This window comes from Pleurodeles waltl, chromosome 4_1 (assembly GCF_031143425.1).
Source record: "Pleurodeles waltl isolate 20211129_DDA chromosome 4_1, aPleWal1.hap1.20221129, whole genome shotgun sequence".
Taxonomy (NCBI): domain Eukaryota; kingdom Metazoa; phylum Chordata; class Amphibia; order Caudata; family Salamandridae; genus Pleurodeles; species Pleurodeles waltl.
In genome coordinates this window covers 829,995,125-830,012,901 of record NC_090442.1, presented here as the reverse complement: position 1 = coordinate 830,012,901, position 17,777 = coordinate 829,995,125, and the positions used below count along the sequence as shown (strand labels likewise).

Here is a 17,777-nt window from a genome sequence, read left to right as displayed (position 1 = left end):
TGGTTCGGATTGGGACTAGTTGCCATTATCGTTTGAATCACATTTGATCAATATCCTGAAGGTCATCTATGTCTACATCTTCACTGGTTCAGTTCGGCATTTTTCAGTTCTGGGTCTTTTACATTTCTTCTGCTTTCTTCCAATGTTTTTTTATTTTTGCATTTCAGTCAAACATTTAAGAAGAGAAGTCCTACATTTTCTTTACCCTTTCTTTTTTTAAATATTGTACTTTAAGTTGCAGCCTGTCATACTCCCACCAACTTTCTTCTGCACCACTCTGCAACAAACAAATTCTACTGAAATAACATTTTAACAAGCATTATTGTTATACCAGTGTGAAATCAGTGTAGACGTGTAAGGAAATGCCTCCTTGGCATGCTTATCCCCTGACTTTTTGCCTTTGCTGATGCCAAGTTATGATTTAAATATGTGCTGGGACCCGCTAGCCAGGTCCCAGCACCAGTGTTCTTTCGCTAAATTGTACCTTCGTCTCCACAATTGGTACAACCCTGGCACCCAGGTAAGTCCCTTGTAACTGGTACCCCTGGTACCAAGGGCCCTGATGCCAGGGAAGGTCTCTAAGGGCTGCAGCATGTCTTATACCACCCTGGGGACCCCTCACTCAGCACATGCACACTGCTTGCCAGCTTGTGTGTGCTGGTGGGGAGAAAATTACTAAGTCGACATGGCACTCCCCTCAGAGTGCCATGCCAACCTCACACTGCCTATGGCATAGATATGTCACCCCTCTAGCAGGCCTTACAGCCCTAAGGCAGGGTGCACTATACCACAGACGAGGGCATAGGTGCATGAGCACTATGCCCCTACAGTGTCTAAGCAAAACCTTAGACATTGTAAGTGCAGGGTAGCCATAAGAGTATATGGTCTGGGAGTCTGTCATACACGAACTCCACAGCACCATAATGGCTACACTGAAAACTGGGAAGTTTGGTATCAAACTTCTCAGCACAATAAATGCACGCTGATGCCAGTGTACATTTTATTGTAAAATACACCCAGAGGGCATCTTAGAGATGCCCCCTGAAAACATACCCGACTTCCAGTGTGGGCTGACTAGTTTTTGCCAGCCTGCCACACACCAGACATGTTGCTGGCCACATGGGGAGAGTGCCTTTGTCATTCTGTGGCCAGGAACAAAGCCTGTACAGGATGGAGGTGCTTCTCACCTCCCCCTGCAGGAACTGTAACACCTGGCGGTGAGGCTCAAAGTCTCACCCCTTTTGTTACAGCGCCACAGGGCATCCCAGCCAGTGGAGATGCCCGCCCCTCCGGTCACTGCCCCCACTTTTGGCGGCAAGGCTGGAGAAGATAATGAGAAAAACAAGGAGGAGTCACTCCCCAGTCAGGACAGCCCCTAAGGTGTCCTGAGCTGAGGTGACTCTTACTTTTATAAATCCTCCATCTTTCAGATGGAGGATTCCCCCCAATAGGATTAGGAATGTGCACCCCCTCCCCACAGGGAGGAGGCACAAAGAGGGTGTAACCATCCTCAGGGTGAGTAGCCATTGGCTACTGCCCTCCCAGACCTAAACACACCCCTAAATTGAGTATTTAGGGGCTCCCAGAACGGAGGAAGATAGAATCCTGCAACCTAAAGAAGGACTGCTGACCTGAAGCCCTGCAGTGAAGACGGAGACGACAACTGATTTGGTCCCAGCCCCACTGGCTTGTCTCCCTACTTCTAAGAAAACTGAACAGCGACGCATCCAACAGGGTCCAGCGACCTCTGAAGCCTGAGGACTACCCTGCACCTAAAGGACCAAGAAGCTCCCGAGAACAGCGGCCCTGTTCAAGAACTTGCAACTTTTTAAAACAAAGAAGCAACTTTTAAAGACCACATGTTTCCTGCCGGAAGCGTGAGACTTTCCACTCTGCACCCAACGCCCCCGGCTCGACCTGCGGAAAAGTAACACTACAGGGAGGACTCCCCGGCGACTGCGAGCCTGTGAGTAGCCAGAGTTGAGTCCCCACAGCGACGTCTGCAGAGGAAATCCAGAGGCTCCCCCTGACCGCGACTGTCTGCTTCAAGGAACCCGACACCTGGAAACCACACTGCACCCGCAGCCCCCAGGACTTAAAGGAACAGAACTCCAGTGCAGGAGCGACCCGCAGGCGACCCTCTGCCTAGCCCAGGTGGTGGCTACCCCGAGGAGCCCCCCCCTGTGCCTGCCTGCATTGTTGAAGAAACCCCCGGGTCTCCCCATTGATCCCTATTGAAAACCCGACGCCCGTTTGCACTCTGCACCTGGCCGCCCCTGTGCCGCTAAGGGTGTACTCTCTGTGCCTGCTAGTGTCCCCCCCGGTGCCCTACAAAACCCCCCTGGTCTGCCCTCCGAAGTCGCGGGTACTTACCTGCTGGCAGACTGGAACCGGGGCACCCCTATTTCCATTGAAGCCTATGTGTTTTGGGCACCACTTTGACCTCTGCACCTGACCAGCCCTAAGCTGCTGGTGTGGTAACTTTGGGGTTGCCTTGAACCCCCAACGGTGGGCTACCTTGGACCCAACTTTGAACCCTGTAAGTGTTTTACTTACCTGTGAACTTAACATTTACTTACCTCCCCCAGGAACTGTTGATTTTTGCACTGTGTCCAATTTTAAAATAACCATTGCCATTTTTGTCAAAACTGTACATGCTATTGTGATAATTCAAAGTTCCTAGAATACCCGAGTGAAATACCTTTCATTTAAAGTATTGTTTGTAAATCTTGAACCTCTGGTTCTTAAAATAAACTAAGAAAATATATTTTTCTATATAAAAACCTATTGGCCTGGAATTGTCTTTGAGTGTGTGTTCCTCATTTATTGCCTCTATGTGTACAACAAATGCTTAACACTGCCCTCTGATAAGCCTACTGCTCGACCACACTACCACAAAATAGAGCATTAGAATTATCTCTTTTTGCCACTATATTACCTCTAAGGGGAACCCTTGGACTCTGTGCACACTATTTCTTACTTTGAAATAGTATATACAGAGCCAACTTTCTACAAGACGTCTAGAACTATTGTACTCCACTGTAGAACATAAACTGAGAATAATGCTATGAAAAGTGGAATGTTTGGGGGGCATTGCTGGGACGCACCTGATCTTGTTCATGTCTCTCCTTTATCCTGTGGGCCTGTTATTATATAGAATAAAAACATAATCTTTAACAATCATTAAGCAAACCATCTCCATTATGAGAATGATACTTCCAATCCAAATCTTAAAGTTTAACATTCAATGACCAATTACAGTTTTTCATGTCATATGTAACAATCCTTCTAGTCTATTGTTCAACAAGCTTAAGCAGATGACGCACCAAATGTCAGCGGGCCATACTACTGACGAAGAAGACTGTGCTGTTAAACCAATTTTATGGACGGCACTTATGTGTAAAATAAACTAGTTAAAAATCAAGGCCCAATATGAGAAACAATGAGGCCAAAGAGAAGACTGAAAAGGAGCTAATAGAGCCAACACATGTTTTGAGGAGCCCTTTTGCTTCCCCCATGGCTTTCGGATAATCTTAGCATTAAGGCCTGATATTATTATTATTATATATATATATATATATATATATATATATATATATATATATATTTATATATATATTTACACACACTCATTCTGCAAATATGATTACATACTTACAGCACAATGATGCTACATTTATTGAAAAAAGAATGATTAATGCCCTCAGTATTTTTCTCAGATAAATATGCAGGATTCATTCTGGGATGATGTTCATTTCACAGAAATTAAACTTCAACAGGAAGCACTTACAGATATAAATAAACAAGTTACAGCCTCATTTCTGTGAAGTACTAATCATCCTAATTTATTGTGCATGGTCAAGTCAAATTAAGTGTTTTTTTCTATGCATTTCCTCCTTGAAAAGGTATCTGTAAACCTTGATAGAGGTGTTTGCATCTTGTTTTTTTTTCAAGAGCATTTTCTCATCTAGTGACTGTGATAAGTGGGTTCTTTCATGTCATCTGCTGCTGAGACTAGAGATTCCCTTTTAAAAACTACAAGTATGTAAAATGGCCTAGAAGCCCTGAAATACACCAATGGTTACAGGAACGTTATAGTTGGGAAATAAAATTTAAAATGAAACAAACAGAAAAAACAAAAATTGAAATTCACTTTTACAAAAAAAAAAAAAAAAAAAAAAAAGAAGAGGTTACAGGGACGTTATAGTTAGGTTCTCATTTTACTCGCACAAAACTATAGAAATTCAGAAGTTATATTACTTCTGGTTAGCTGAAGAAACTATAAATCAGTCCCCAAGGTAACTATATCTCACACCTTCGCTATGCACTGCAAATTACCCCATATATTACATCACTTATGACATCTTTGATAACATCATTATAATAATAATAATAATATAAATGTAACATCTGCAGTAAGATTATTGAGGGCAAAACTGTGCATGGCAGGAAAACTGAACACCCATACAGCAAAAAAAGATGAACATATTTACAACACATTTTTACAAAATGCTAGATCTTGGTGCAGAAAGCATGCTTTTTGTGAGCTGGTGTAAAGCCATTCGTTTTTGAAAAATTGAGGCTACAAAAACTGTATATTTCAAGCCACAGAGGATCCGCAGACCCCACAGACCCAGAGATCAGATCTGATTGTCTGCCACACATCAACAAAGATGTAGTGGCAGCCATTTTAGAACTCTGAAACTCACTCCCTGTCCTACAAATAAAAAAGTATAAAAAACATATGTGAAATATGGTAGGGATACCCTGTACCCATAGGCCTGGTTTGAGGGGTTAGGTTATTTAAAAAAAAAAAAAAAGAAAGAAAAAACAGGGAACGGGCCAGGGCTCTATGGGGACATGGTACACTGATTTGTTAAGGGAAAATTTCATGGGCTCCCCGGAACCTTTTGGAGGCCCAATGGACCACAATACCCCCTAAATATGTTCATTTTCAAGGAGAGGGTGTGTGTGTGCCCCTCTTTCCCCGCACCTTTTTTCAAGCCCAAACGGACCCCCATCCCCTGGATCTGCCTTCTTTTTTTGAGGGGGGTGCACGGTCCCCCACCTGAGCCTTTTACACATTCTCTAGCGACAAAGCAACAGTTGTGTGGGTGACCCGGTGCACATACGGGACGCCCACAATAACTGGTGGCCCTGGGGCTGCAGAGAGCCCCAGGGTCCCCTCTGACTCCCCAGCCTGTACCCTTTGTGATGCAGTGAGAGCAGCTTTTTGCTGCTCCAGCCCGATGGGAACCACTTTTGCTGCTCTCGCCCAGCACAAGCAAACCTGTGTTACCTGCTTGCCACAGTGTGCGCAGGGAGCTTACGTTTTTACTGCTGGTGCTCCTGCAGTGTCCCAGAGGTTGGGGTCCCCAAAACAGTGCTGCCATCGGGGCCAGCAGATGGAAGGCCCCTTCCCCCCCCCAACACACTGCTCCCCCAGAAAAGATGTATAGGCCCGCTGGGGTGAGGTCTGCAGGTCCCATAAAAAAGCGAGAGGCCTTATAACTTCCATTCCAAAAACAAAAACCTGAAACTACCCCAGGGGCCTGATTGACTCACGGAGGGGGGAAGCATGCCTCCCTCCCCAGAAAAAAAAATTGAAATTGGTCCCGGGCCTATAGAAGGCTTTGAGAGGGGGCCATGCCCTGCACCCAACCCCAATCCACACACTGTGATGGACATCTTACTTTATAGTTAAAAAAAAAAAAAAAAAAGTAATATAAAAGTTTATTGAAAAAGATAAAGATGTGCCGTAATGGAAAAACTAAAATTCACCAGTTATAGTTATCTTAAGTAACTATAGCTCGATCCCTAAAGTAACTATAACTTGTGTCTTAGTCATGCACTGCTTATACCCCCACTTTTTGCTTCATTGATGAAATATACGACAGCATTTATAACATCACTGATGATATCTGAAATGACCGTTTCTAGTTACTTCAGGGGTCGAGTTATAATTACTGGAAGTAACTATCACTGGTGAATTTCAGTGGTTTTGTTCGTTTAAAACGTTAAGTTTTAACTAACATTTTCACCCAACTATGACATCCATTTAACCTTTACTTTCTTCAGTATTTATATATGTGCACACACACGCGCGCGCACGCACACACAAAATTCTCCATCATAAATCCCAACACCTCCTACCATTTTCCTGTCTCAACTCTATTTGCATATTAGGTCACAATCTGATTTCTGAATGACTGTTCGCACTACTTCTCTAAATTTACAGTTTCTGAAGCTTATAGCTTACATCTGCATATCATCTGTAAAATCAGAGCGAGTCTTCCTTTCTCTTCCTTGAAACTTTTGCCATAAACTCGTTCTACCTTGTATTAATGTTGCATTGATTCGGTGACCCAAAGGCAACACCTCTCCCATCTGAGTAATTCAAAACTCCTGTGATCGCATTACTCTCGCTTTTGCATCGGGCACACATCTCGCTGTATTTTGCTCTACTTCACTGCTACCTGTGCTTCTCCAATTTAACTCTCAATTCGTCAGAACAGTGTTAAATATGTTCACAAACTGGCTCCACCTGTTTTTTTTTTTTACTTTTACAAACCACTCGCTCTAAAACTCTTCGCTTTATCACTACTTATTTTATACATTCAAATACCTTATGCCTCGTCACACGGTCATTCAATTCAATTAGTGCTTCAACTGTGGAATGCGTTTTCTGTCCACAGCAAGAAGGATAAGAACCTTATTTAGGCTTCAAACATTGTTAAAACCAAGTTCAACTTAAGTCATCTAAGCAAACTTGATGCTCTGCGCCGAACCCTTCTATTAATATTGCTGTGTTTTCTTTGTATGCACCATGTTTCTCATTATTATGTATGGTTAAAATCGCTAGAATAAATAACTACTAATAGCGGTGCCTGCTCCAATTTGTAAGCTCTCCGTATTTAGTTTACCCATTTAACAAAAACAATGTTCTCTAAACTGAATCTGGTAAAAAAAAAAAAAAAAAAAACACACGTGATTTGCTACGTTACAAACGGCGGCACAATAAGCCATGCTTGCAACAAACAGTTCAGACAGCTTCTTTTGTAACCAGAGACATTAAACGTTATTTCACAATGTGTGGAAATGACAGTATCGCTCTGTGCGGTGCACACAGTAATCGTTTTAATTTAACACTTTGCTGCCAGGCCTTTTCCCCCTCAGGTGCCAGGCCTTTTTTTTGGCTATTTGGGGCAGTTCGCGCTTAGGCCCTCATAACTTTCTGCCCACATAAGCTACCCACGCCAAATTTGCGTCCTTTTTTCTCCAACATCCTAGGGATTCTAGAGGTACCCAGAGTTTGTGGGTTTCCCTGGAGGAGACCAGGGAATTCGGCAAAATTTAGCAAAAACTGTTTTTTTTTAATGGGGAAAAAAGGGCTGCAGAAGAAGGCTTGTGGTTTTTTTCACCTGAAAATGTCCTCGACAAAGTGTTTGCGGGGCTAAAATCACCATCTTCCCAGCTTTCAGGAACAGGCAGACATAAATCAGAAAACCACATTTTTCAACACCATTTTGTCATTTTACTGGGACATATCCCATTTTTACTATTTTTTGTGTGCTTTTAGCCTTCTTCCAGTTAGTGACAGAAATGGGTGTGAAACCAAAGCTGAATCCCGGAAAGCTAAACATTTCCAAAAAGTAGACAAACTTCTAAATTCACCAAGAGGTCATTTGTGTAGATCCTACAAGGTTTTCCTACAGAAAATAATTGCTGAAATAAAAAAATATTGTCATGGAGGTGAAAAAAACTGCTATTTTTCTCCACATTTTAGTCTGTAACTTCTTCCTGCGATGTCAGATTTTTTAAAGCAATATACCGTTACATCTGCTGGACTCTTCTGGTTGCGGGATATATAGGGCTTGTAGTTTCATCAAAAACCCTAGGTAACCAGAGCTCATAATTGAGCTGCACCTTGCAATGGGTTTCATTCTATACTGGGTATACAGCAATTCATTTGCTGAAATATAAAGAGTGAAAAATAGCTATCAAGGAAACCTTTGTATTTCCAAAATTGGCACAAGATAAGGTGTTGAGAAGCAGTGGTTATTTGCACAGCTTTGAATCCCGCGGTCCCCATATCTGCATGTGAATTACAGTGCATTTCTCAAATAGAAGTCTTTTTTACACACAGTCTTACATTTGGAAGGAAAAAATGTTGAGAAAGACAAGAGGGAATGACACTTGTTCTTCTATTCTGTGTTTCCCCAAGTCTCCCAATAAAAATGGTACCTCGCTTGTGTGGGTAGGTCAAGTGCCTGTGAAAGGAAATGCAACATGGACACATCGCATTTTTACATTGACGTGTTTTTTGCAAAGTGCCTAGCTGTGGATTTTGGCCTCTGGCTCAGCCGACACCTACGGAAACCTACCAAACCTGTGCATTTTTTTAAAACTAGACACCTAGGGGAATCCAGGATGGGGGAGGGAGGGGACTTGTGGGGCTCTCACCAGGTTCTGTTAACCAGAATCCTTTGCAAACTTCAAACTTTTTCCCTAAAAAAATAAAAAATAAAAAAATAAAACTTTTTCCTCACATTTTGGTGACAGAAAGTTCGGGAATCTGAGAGGAGCCACAAAATTCTTTCCACCCAGCATGCCCCCAGGTCTCCAGATAAAAATGGTATCTCACTTGTGTGCGTAGGCCTAGTGCCCACAACAGGAAATGCCTCAAAACACAACGTGGACACATCACATTTTCTCAAAGAAAACAGCTGTTTTTTGCAAAGTGCTAGCTGTGGATTTTGGCCTCTAGCTCAGCCGGCACCTAGGGAAACCCACCAAACCTGTCAATTTTTTAAACTAGATACATAGGGGAATCGAAGATGGGGTGACTTGTGGGCTCTCACCAGGTTCTGTTGCCCAGGATCCTTTGCAAACCTCAAAATTTGGAAGAAAGTTCGGGAATCTGAGAGGAGCCACAAAATTCTTTCCACCCAGCGTTCCCCCAAGGCTCCAGATAAAAACGGTACCTCACTTGTGTGGATAGGCCTGCGAAAGGAAATGCCCCAAAATACTATGTGGACACATCAAAATTATCAAATACAAAACTACCTGTTTTTGCAGGGGCGGTGTCTCCTGCTTTTTTGGTCCTGGGCTCAGCAGCCCTATACGGAAACCTACTAAACCCAAACATTCCTGAAAACTAGCAAACCTTGAATTTAGCTAAAAATAAATAAATAAATAAATGAATCAATCAATTTTTTTCCATATTTCTGTGTGGGATCATCGCACCGGCACAAATTTCCTACCATCCAACGTTCCTCTCAGTCTACCGGTAAAACTAATACATCACTTGTGTCGGTGGGCCAAGTGCCTGTGACAGGGAAGAGCCAAAAACATGTTGAAATTGAGGGGGAACCAAAACGGGTCCAAAAGGGCAGTTTGCAAAAAAACATGGGGCAGAATTTTTTATCGGTATAGATGCAACAATGCCGGATTGTAGGAATTTTGTGGATTACTGCAGATTCCAGAAGGTTCCATCACAAAAATGAGGGAAAAATGTGTGATTTCCAGCAAAGTTGGAGGTTTGTAGGGCATTGTGGGTAAGAAAATGGTGCGGGTGCATGTGCAGCACACCACCCTGGACTCACCCAGATGTTTAGGTTTCAGATGTGTCTAGGTCTTGTGGATTTCTTTATACAAGGCAGCATCCCAAAGTCCAAAAAGTGCAGGCCTCACCATTCCAAGTGGGACGATTTTGAGAGTTAGACAAGCTCTCATGGCCCAAATGTAAAACCAAAACACAAAATAATAAAATGTCTTCTTCCTTGCTGTGGAATAAGATGTTTTAGTGTGCGGGGGAGAGCTGAAAGACTGTTACACCCTTCAGTTGGGGTGGTTGCATAATCATGCCCATCCTGGTTGGTAGCCTCCACCCTACTATTTTTTTTTTTTTTAATTACCTGGCATCTAGTAGGCTTTCTGCCCCCCTGGGGAGTGGATCGGGGGTAGTTGCTCCATCTGCCCACCGGTGGACAGAATAACTTTGGCCCCATTTATTTGAGGGAAAAAAAAAAAAAATCTTCTATGGTGAGCTTTCTACCCGCAGGGGAGCGATCCTTGCCTAAGGGGTCACTCTCCTTGCGAGCAATTAGAGCAAAAAATAAAATCCCTGGTGCCTAGTGGTTTTTGCCCTCCTCGGGGGCAGATTGGCCTAAAAAAAATAAGCCGGGAGCAGAAATGGCCTAAAATAAATTTGCCCTCCAGGGGAATGACCCTTGCCTAAGGGGCTGCTCACCTTAGGCAGATTGGCCTAATAAAAATAAGCAAATCTGCACCCAAGGGGGCAGAAATGTCCTAAAAAGATTCCCCTCCCCCGCCCAGGGGTGCGACCCTTGCCTAAGGAGTTGCTTCCCACGTCGAAACAAATTAAAAAAAAAAAAAAAATGATCCCTGGTGCCTAGAGGTTTCTGGCCCCCCAGAGCAGATCGGCCTAATTATAATAGGCCGATCTGCCCTCAAGGGGGGCAGAAATGGCCTAAAACAAATTTGCCACCTCAGGGGCGTGGCCCGGGGAGGCGGGGTCAGAAAAGGCCATTAAAAAAAATAAAAAATTGACCCCCTAGGCAGCGACCCTTGCCCAGGGGGGCGCTCCCTTTATTTTTATTTATATATATGTAAATAAAGAAATAAATGAATTAAAAAAAAATCCCTGGTGTCTAGTGGTTTCTGCACCCCTTGGGAGCAGATTGGCCTAATAAAAATAGGCCAAACTGCCCCCAAGGGGGGCAGAAATGGCCTAAAAATAATTTTACCCCCCAGGGGAGCGATGCTTGAATAAGGGGTCGCACCCTCCTGCAAAAAAAAAAAAAAAAAAAAAAAAAAAGTAAGAAAAAAATTCCAGGTGTCTAATGGTTTATGCCCCCACCCCCAGGGGCATATTGGCCTAATTATAGTAGGGGGGCAGAAAGGGCCAAACAAAAAAATTGCCCCCCTGGGGAACGTCCCTTGCCCAAGGGCCGCTCCCCATATCTATAAATATACAATAACAAAACACAAAAACAAATTTCCTGGAGCCTAGTGGGTATTTGCGATCAGGCTGCAGAAATGCTTGCAGAGACATGAAAGGAAAGGCCTTTCCTTTCATGCCTCTGCCTGCCTCCACCTCCCGGTCGGAAGAGAAATGCTTAGCATTTCTCTTCTGCATCGTGCTGGAAGCATGCTTCCAGCGCGATCGGAGGTGACCCCTGATAAGGTCAGCGCGCGATTTGCATGCTGACGTTATCAGATGTCATTGGCTCCACCCATGAGCCGGGTGCAGGGCAACCGTGGCCGAGCATGGTCTTTCCTTCAGCTGGATCATCCCTCCCAAATATCTTGCCTGGGCCACAAAGGATGAAGCACCAAACAGAGCCTGCAGTATATACGTTTCTGTCTGGGTTAAATTTTTAACACAATACCCGACATAGATCCGAGACACCTTGTACAGTAAAACGTGTGCATCACCAAACCATTTCACTTGAATTATGACACCCCGCGCTCCATGTTCTTCCCCGATGCCTGCCTGGTTCTCACCGCTGCTTCCCTCTTTCTCTCACCCGTGTGCTTCTACACATTACTTTCTTCCACTCACTCCCTCCATGTTGCTTTTCCCTAGTCCTCTTGATGCTTTCTTTCCCTACAGCCATCCCCACTGTGGCTTTTGCATCCTTTCCCATGTTACTTTGGCGTTTACACCACCCTCCTCAAACTGGTTCACTGTTTGCCCCAGTGTTCTTTGATGTCCCCGCCATCCTCCCCAGTGTTGCTCCTGCTCCCCGTCCACTTTAAAGAAAAAAGAAAAAAAAAAAAAAGGGGTTTGCGAGTTTCATTTTGTAACCAATCCCACCCACATTGATAATCAAAAAGAAAAAAAAATACCTTTAGGTACGTGCATGTGTGTGCATGCACCTACCTGCAAAATAACCGGCTGCAGCAAGCTTTTTTTTTTTTTTTTTTTTTTTTTTTAAAATCTAGCCACACTTGCTGTGCAGGATGGGTAGGCAAACCCAAAAGACCCAGGCATATTGCCTTTAGCAATGCTTGTTGTTGACAGTTGCGATCCGAGGACTGCAGCAGATTGGCAAAGAGACTGTTGCCATTAATCAAACATTTGAACAAATAAAACTAACCTGACTCTTTGGCCTTTCGGGGCACGATGCTGGATTGTAACAGTTATAGATGTGTTGTAATAAATACACAATTACAGCACAGGTCGAAAGTGACAGGATGTGGATATGAGGAAACACTGGTACCCAAGTCACAGTTTTCTGGATCACTGGCACTTTTTCGGCTGCAAACTGGTATCTACATTAGACCCATCCCTCACTACATATGGTCACACACAAAACATTCTCATATAAATGGCCTTAGAGTTGACTTTTACCAAAAGAACTTGGTGAGATGGGTTTATTAAAATGGCACCAATGTGAACGATTTAAAACAAAGGCCAAGATGAAAAGCACCCAACCGTCCGCTTAGGTTTAACTTTGTTTACAGCACTGAACGTAATACACACAAACATCATACAGTTATAGCGCTAAAGCCTCACAGTGTCCTAACCCATTATTTTACCCTCTAAAAATTCGGAAATGATCACAGTAGAAAATAAAAACTCAATGTTGACAGATACGATCACCAAACTCTCTCGATCTTGAGGCAAATCAGAAAACCCTACCCAACTCACTCAACTGTACTTGAAGCAGTCATCCTTATTGCCTCTAGCTTGTCTTAAGTTGTAGAAAAAATAAACATTCTTCCTCAATCACAGAGTCATAGTTTAGTCAAGAACCACATGGAAGCTTCACAGCCCCGTGTAAGTAGCAGCATTTGGAGTTCTTATCTCCTAATGTTGCATGACCCGGGTATGAAAATAAGTGCGTTTTAGAGACCGCAAGATAAGTCTTCCTCTTCATTGTCACCCTTGTTATTCCCTCCATTTGCAGAGCATCCTCGTTTCAGATCACTGTGATAACTTTTTCATGAATGTCCTCTGGCTGGTAAACTGTGTGCAAGTGAGTAATAAATATGTAACTTTTTTTAATACATGCAACCCAAATACTGAGTGTCCTAAAGTCATCAAGGACATGTTCACCCTATTCTAGATTTCTTGATGGATAACTCCACTGCTTCAGTCAGAGGTCGAGCAGTGGCATCACAGTCCATACAAAATATAAAGCATCAGCTTGAGATGGTAGATATTTTGCACCATAGAAACCAGAGTGGGAGAGTGTGGACATATTCTTCAGTACACATGTGGAAACTCACAGACTACTGGCTACTCACAAATGATGAATACACAATGAAATCTTCAGGACCAATCAAAACCAGCAAAAGCTCTGGGTTTTGTGAGGAAAAGGAGTAGAGAAAAGACCTTCATTTGGGTTAAATGATCCTAACCCACAAGTGTGGCATGCTTCATCATCGGGTCGCACCCAGGTGATCTTCATCCAGTGTGGGCTCAATCTCTAGAGAAATAGGAGAGATCAAAATTATCTAGAGGAATAGTTCTTTAACTGTTTATTTGGGACTCTTCGGACAAGATTTAAAACAAAGAAGATTTTCGGTGGATATGTCGAGGTCCTGGACTCCTCAACATTTTAGCCAACTTCTCGGCCTTGTAGGTTGGTATTTCGTCAGGGAGTGAATGCCTTTTGTTGACTGCTGTGTCTGCAGGATCAATGTGAACGGGGCAACAAAACATTCACATCATGAAGAGTCCCCTTTGTGGGCATCTCTCCGAACGTAATTTGATCGGAGCAATGAGTGTGCGTGTGGGAGGGGAGGGTGATGCTGTACAAATGAAGTAGATGTGTCATTAGTGATGCACTGGTGGAGGGATGAAATAGGGTATTCTACTGATTCTATGTATGTTAATATGCAAAATTACATTAGAGTTCTACGAAAGGGAGGGGGGGGGAAATGTGGAGGGTTGATATTCTGTTGTGCACTAAAGACACTATGGGAATTCATTGCCCTGTGCCTTGCTATAATAAACACAAACGCCTGTGACCGGATGTGAGAACATCTATGTAAATGTGTTGTGTCGCAGCCTAGAAAGGAGCTTGCCTTACTTGCTGATACTATGAATATAATTAATACATAGAATAATGAATCAGAAATGATTTAACATATTGACTCCCTTGTTTTATGTTTTAAATTAAGTGTAAGCTTGACTTAAGAAACTCCAATGTTAGCCATGTTGTGACCCAGTGGTGATGGTTGCCATGTATGTGCCCAGATTGCACCATAATAGTTCTGCTTCACAATGTTCCAAATGAGCATTGAAATAGGTCCTATGTTATTGTGCTAACATGTATAAACATCATTTGCGCATGCCTATCCATATATGCATTACCAATGCATGTTCGTTGGAATGTTGAGCTCTTATGATCAGAAGTGGCATCTGCCACATTTGTCTCAATAAAAACAAAATGCATCCCTGAATTGTGATATTTTGCAGAAACGGCAGCAGATTCAGAAAGGGTAACTGTGAGATCCTGTTCCGCACGGATACAATTAAGACGGGCTACGGGACCACAACCGTAGTCGGTGGGGTTGTTAGACTCTGGTGTCCTGGGGTCAGTCTTGCTATGGTTCTGCAAGCAGGGCCATATACACCTCTTCCATACTGGACTCTCAGGGTAGGGAAGGTGAGTAGTCAAACCTTCTCAGGAACCTAGTGTGCGGGCAAGAGTTCAAAACTCAACAGTAAATAATAGACACAATAAGTCACTGTCTAACTCAGTGCTTGCCTTTAGTAAAGTTAAAAAAAAAAAACATCACAACAAATTAAATTCTAAACAGTTAGATGGGACATATAGCTACAGGGTATAAGAAATCTCATACAGACCCTTAGTTAAGCACTACACCCTCTGCTGTGCCCTTTCCCACTCTAGTGTGTCCCCTCAATACCTATAGGGAGTTCTCAGAGACACAGATGTAAGCTAAGATAAGGCACAGTTGAGTGCCCACAAAGCAATTATGACTGACAATTCCAAGGTTTGTTCAAATAGCCCTTGAGCCAAATAATTTATACTGACAAAAAGGTTAACGTTCTAACATCAGGGTTATCTTTGTGAATTTAAGACACTCAGTCTTTTGAGCTGAGGTCTTGCGCTATCTATTATGAGGAGACTGGGCTGTTGCAGAGCTGGATAGTGCACTCTTCAGGATTGTGTTGTCTGTGTAGCTGGACCCCAGTGGCATCCAGGCTTGTGCTGCTGCAGTGATCTGACCAGCGGTCTTTGGTGGACAGGACAGTTGTTGGACCATGGATGGCAGCCTTGTTACTCGCTCAGACCACGGAGGTGACTCGTATAGCAGGTCTGATCACTGAGTGCTTGCTTTTAGCATCTGTCACTTCCAGACCTTGGGGCAGTTCTTCCACATCAGCTCTTTGCAGGATACATCACGTTAGGGAGCTGCAAAAGTGCCAGATGGCATGCTTTCGGACTTGCTTTAGTTTCTTCACATAGATCACCACTTTCTGGGAGACCAAATGACCCCCAACGATTCAGTCACTACCAGCTTCACTTGCAATGGCAGCCGGCTTCTGGGTGTTCCACAAGCCACAACACAGCTGGTCATCTTCTCCTGCACAGGATGGCTCTGTTGGGCTATGTATTCTCCTTGCTTCTCAGATCAGGCATACAGGCTTCATGGTACTAGGCAGGCACACAGCATCACCACTAAGTTGTACTCACTTCAGGTAATATCCCATCACCTCAGAAACAGGCTGTAATGCAGGTCTCAGATGAGCTCTTAACAGTACTCTGTGGAACACTAACTTCCTTGGTCAAGAAGAACATGGAACTGGAACCAACTGTGGTTGCTTCTGCCACTTATATACTAATTTCCCTGACAAATGATGTGGATCTATTGCCTGAGGTCCTGTAACCAGTTTGGATCCCTTTCAATTGTCAGTTTCTGGCTGTAGCATGGACACCGCCTTTATGCAACGTCATGGCTCTCACAGCATGTAGCAACCATACTGTCTCGAAGCAGATGTATCCAGCACACGGGTAAAATAAAGCATTAAGTCTCTGAACTTATAGCTCAAATTAGGAATGGAGCACACCTAAACAAGTGAAAGGGATTACAATTTCTAGTTCAATACATGGAATCCATAATACTGTTGAGAAATTTGATGAATAGTCGTACTGTAATTTAAGAGAAAAATAGACCTACGCTGTAAGACAATGGTGTATGATGTATCCGAGACTGTACTGTTACAATACTTTTAATACCAAGCATATCTATAAAATGTGCATGTGTACAACAAAAGATTTGTGAAAGACCAACAAGAAATATATAATAAAGCCAAGTCAAATATAAGGAAGAACACCACACATTTGTCCCAAGACCTATGACTTAGTCACAGCCTCGTATTTTGTGTTTTGGCAATGTCCAAGCCTCATGCTGCAATAAGTTCATCAGTAGCCGAGTAATGTCCAATTCATTGGTTTGTTGCACTGAAAGTTCTTGTCATCCAATGTGGAAGATCGACATGTAATTTAATAATCCATTTCAGACCGATGTAGAAAATAAATTTGTAGATCAACAATCCAATTCAGCCATAATCCAATTCAGCCGACACGTGTTTTGTCCCAAGCGGGACTTTATCAAGGCTGTAGTTGTTTATACAATAAAATCCAAATGTGCAGTTCACAGGTATGGGTGATTTATACACTGCGTAACCTAGTTTGTAGTCCGTTCGGACTGTGTTGTTTAGGTGTGCTCCATTCCTAATTTGAGCTATAAGTTGTTGGTACAAGTTCTCTTGTCCCAGAATACATGTGTGACAACAGGCATGTTCAGAATGTATTGAGCACCAATACTACACTCTACACTAATGGGAATGTGAGGCCATATAGCAAGGTTTTCTGTTGTCATGTTAGTTAATTGAAGTCTCTGAACTTGATTGCCAACAGCCTTCCTTCTTCAAGTGGCAATCAGGGACTGGATCTCCCTAGAAAAAGTCCTCCTTTTTAACAGAACTGCTAAGAGCAACCCTGTCTTCATCCTCCCTCATTTCAGTGTCTGAACCTCCACACATCTAGCAATAGGAATGCAAGCAATACAATTTCACAATTTTGGGAAGCTGTAACAACTGTTCACTTGTGTCATGCTAAACATGGTGCAATCCAAAATACTCATCTCACAGGAAATCTAAGCTGCCGCATGTGCCACTCATCCAACATGTCTATACTCATTTGTCTCTCAAATAAAGGGTCAAGCACAGGGATATGAGTGTTACATGGAATCGAGAGGGGCAATATGCTGCACTACTCCAGTGCACCGAAAAGGATCTGTTTAGGACTGATAATTCACACAAAACAGTAAACTGCCACCATCAATTCAGGTCAACAGCCCCTGACATGGGCAGCAGTCCCAAGTTGACAAAGGAGGGCTCATTGGTATATCCCTCCAGGTCACAGAACATATTCTGGACCTTGGCATTACCATGTTTTGTCTAGGCCTTAATGCAAAAGGCTAAATTAGCATGCTAGCCAGGCTAGTAAAAAGTCAATATCTTTATTTCACATAGTCTGATCAATGGTGGCAGGTTTAGAAGCTTGTAAGCCCTGCAGCAGACATTTTCATCGTAACAGTAGCATTGCCTAGGAGATAATGCAAGAATTCTAAACTTTCTGAAGCAAAGGCAACAAAGAGGACTTTGCTTTATGAATATATAAAACCCATTGCCATAGTTGAGGCATGAAAAGACTAGCGGTCTAGAGATTTAAAGACCTGAACCCTGTGGAAAAGCCCCATGCGGGGAA

The 17,777-nt window shown here is 43.1% G+C and overlaps 1 protein-coding gene across 1 annotated transcript in view; it reads right to left on the bottom strand.

The window, feature by feature from the left end:
- RAB21 (RAB21, member RAS oncogene family) overlaps positions 1-17,777 on the bottom strand; it is a 242,597-nt gene that overhangs the window by 180,325 nt on the left and 44,495 nt on the right. The window lies entirely within an intron of this gene.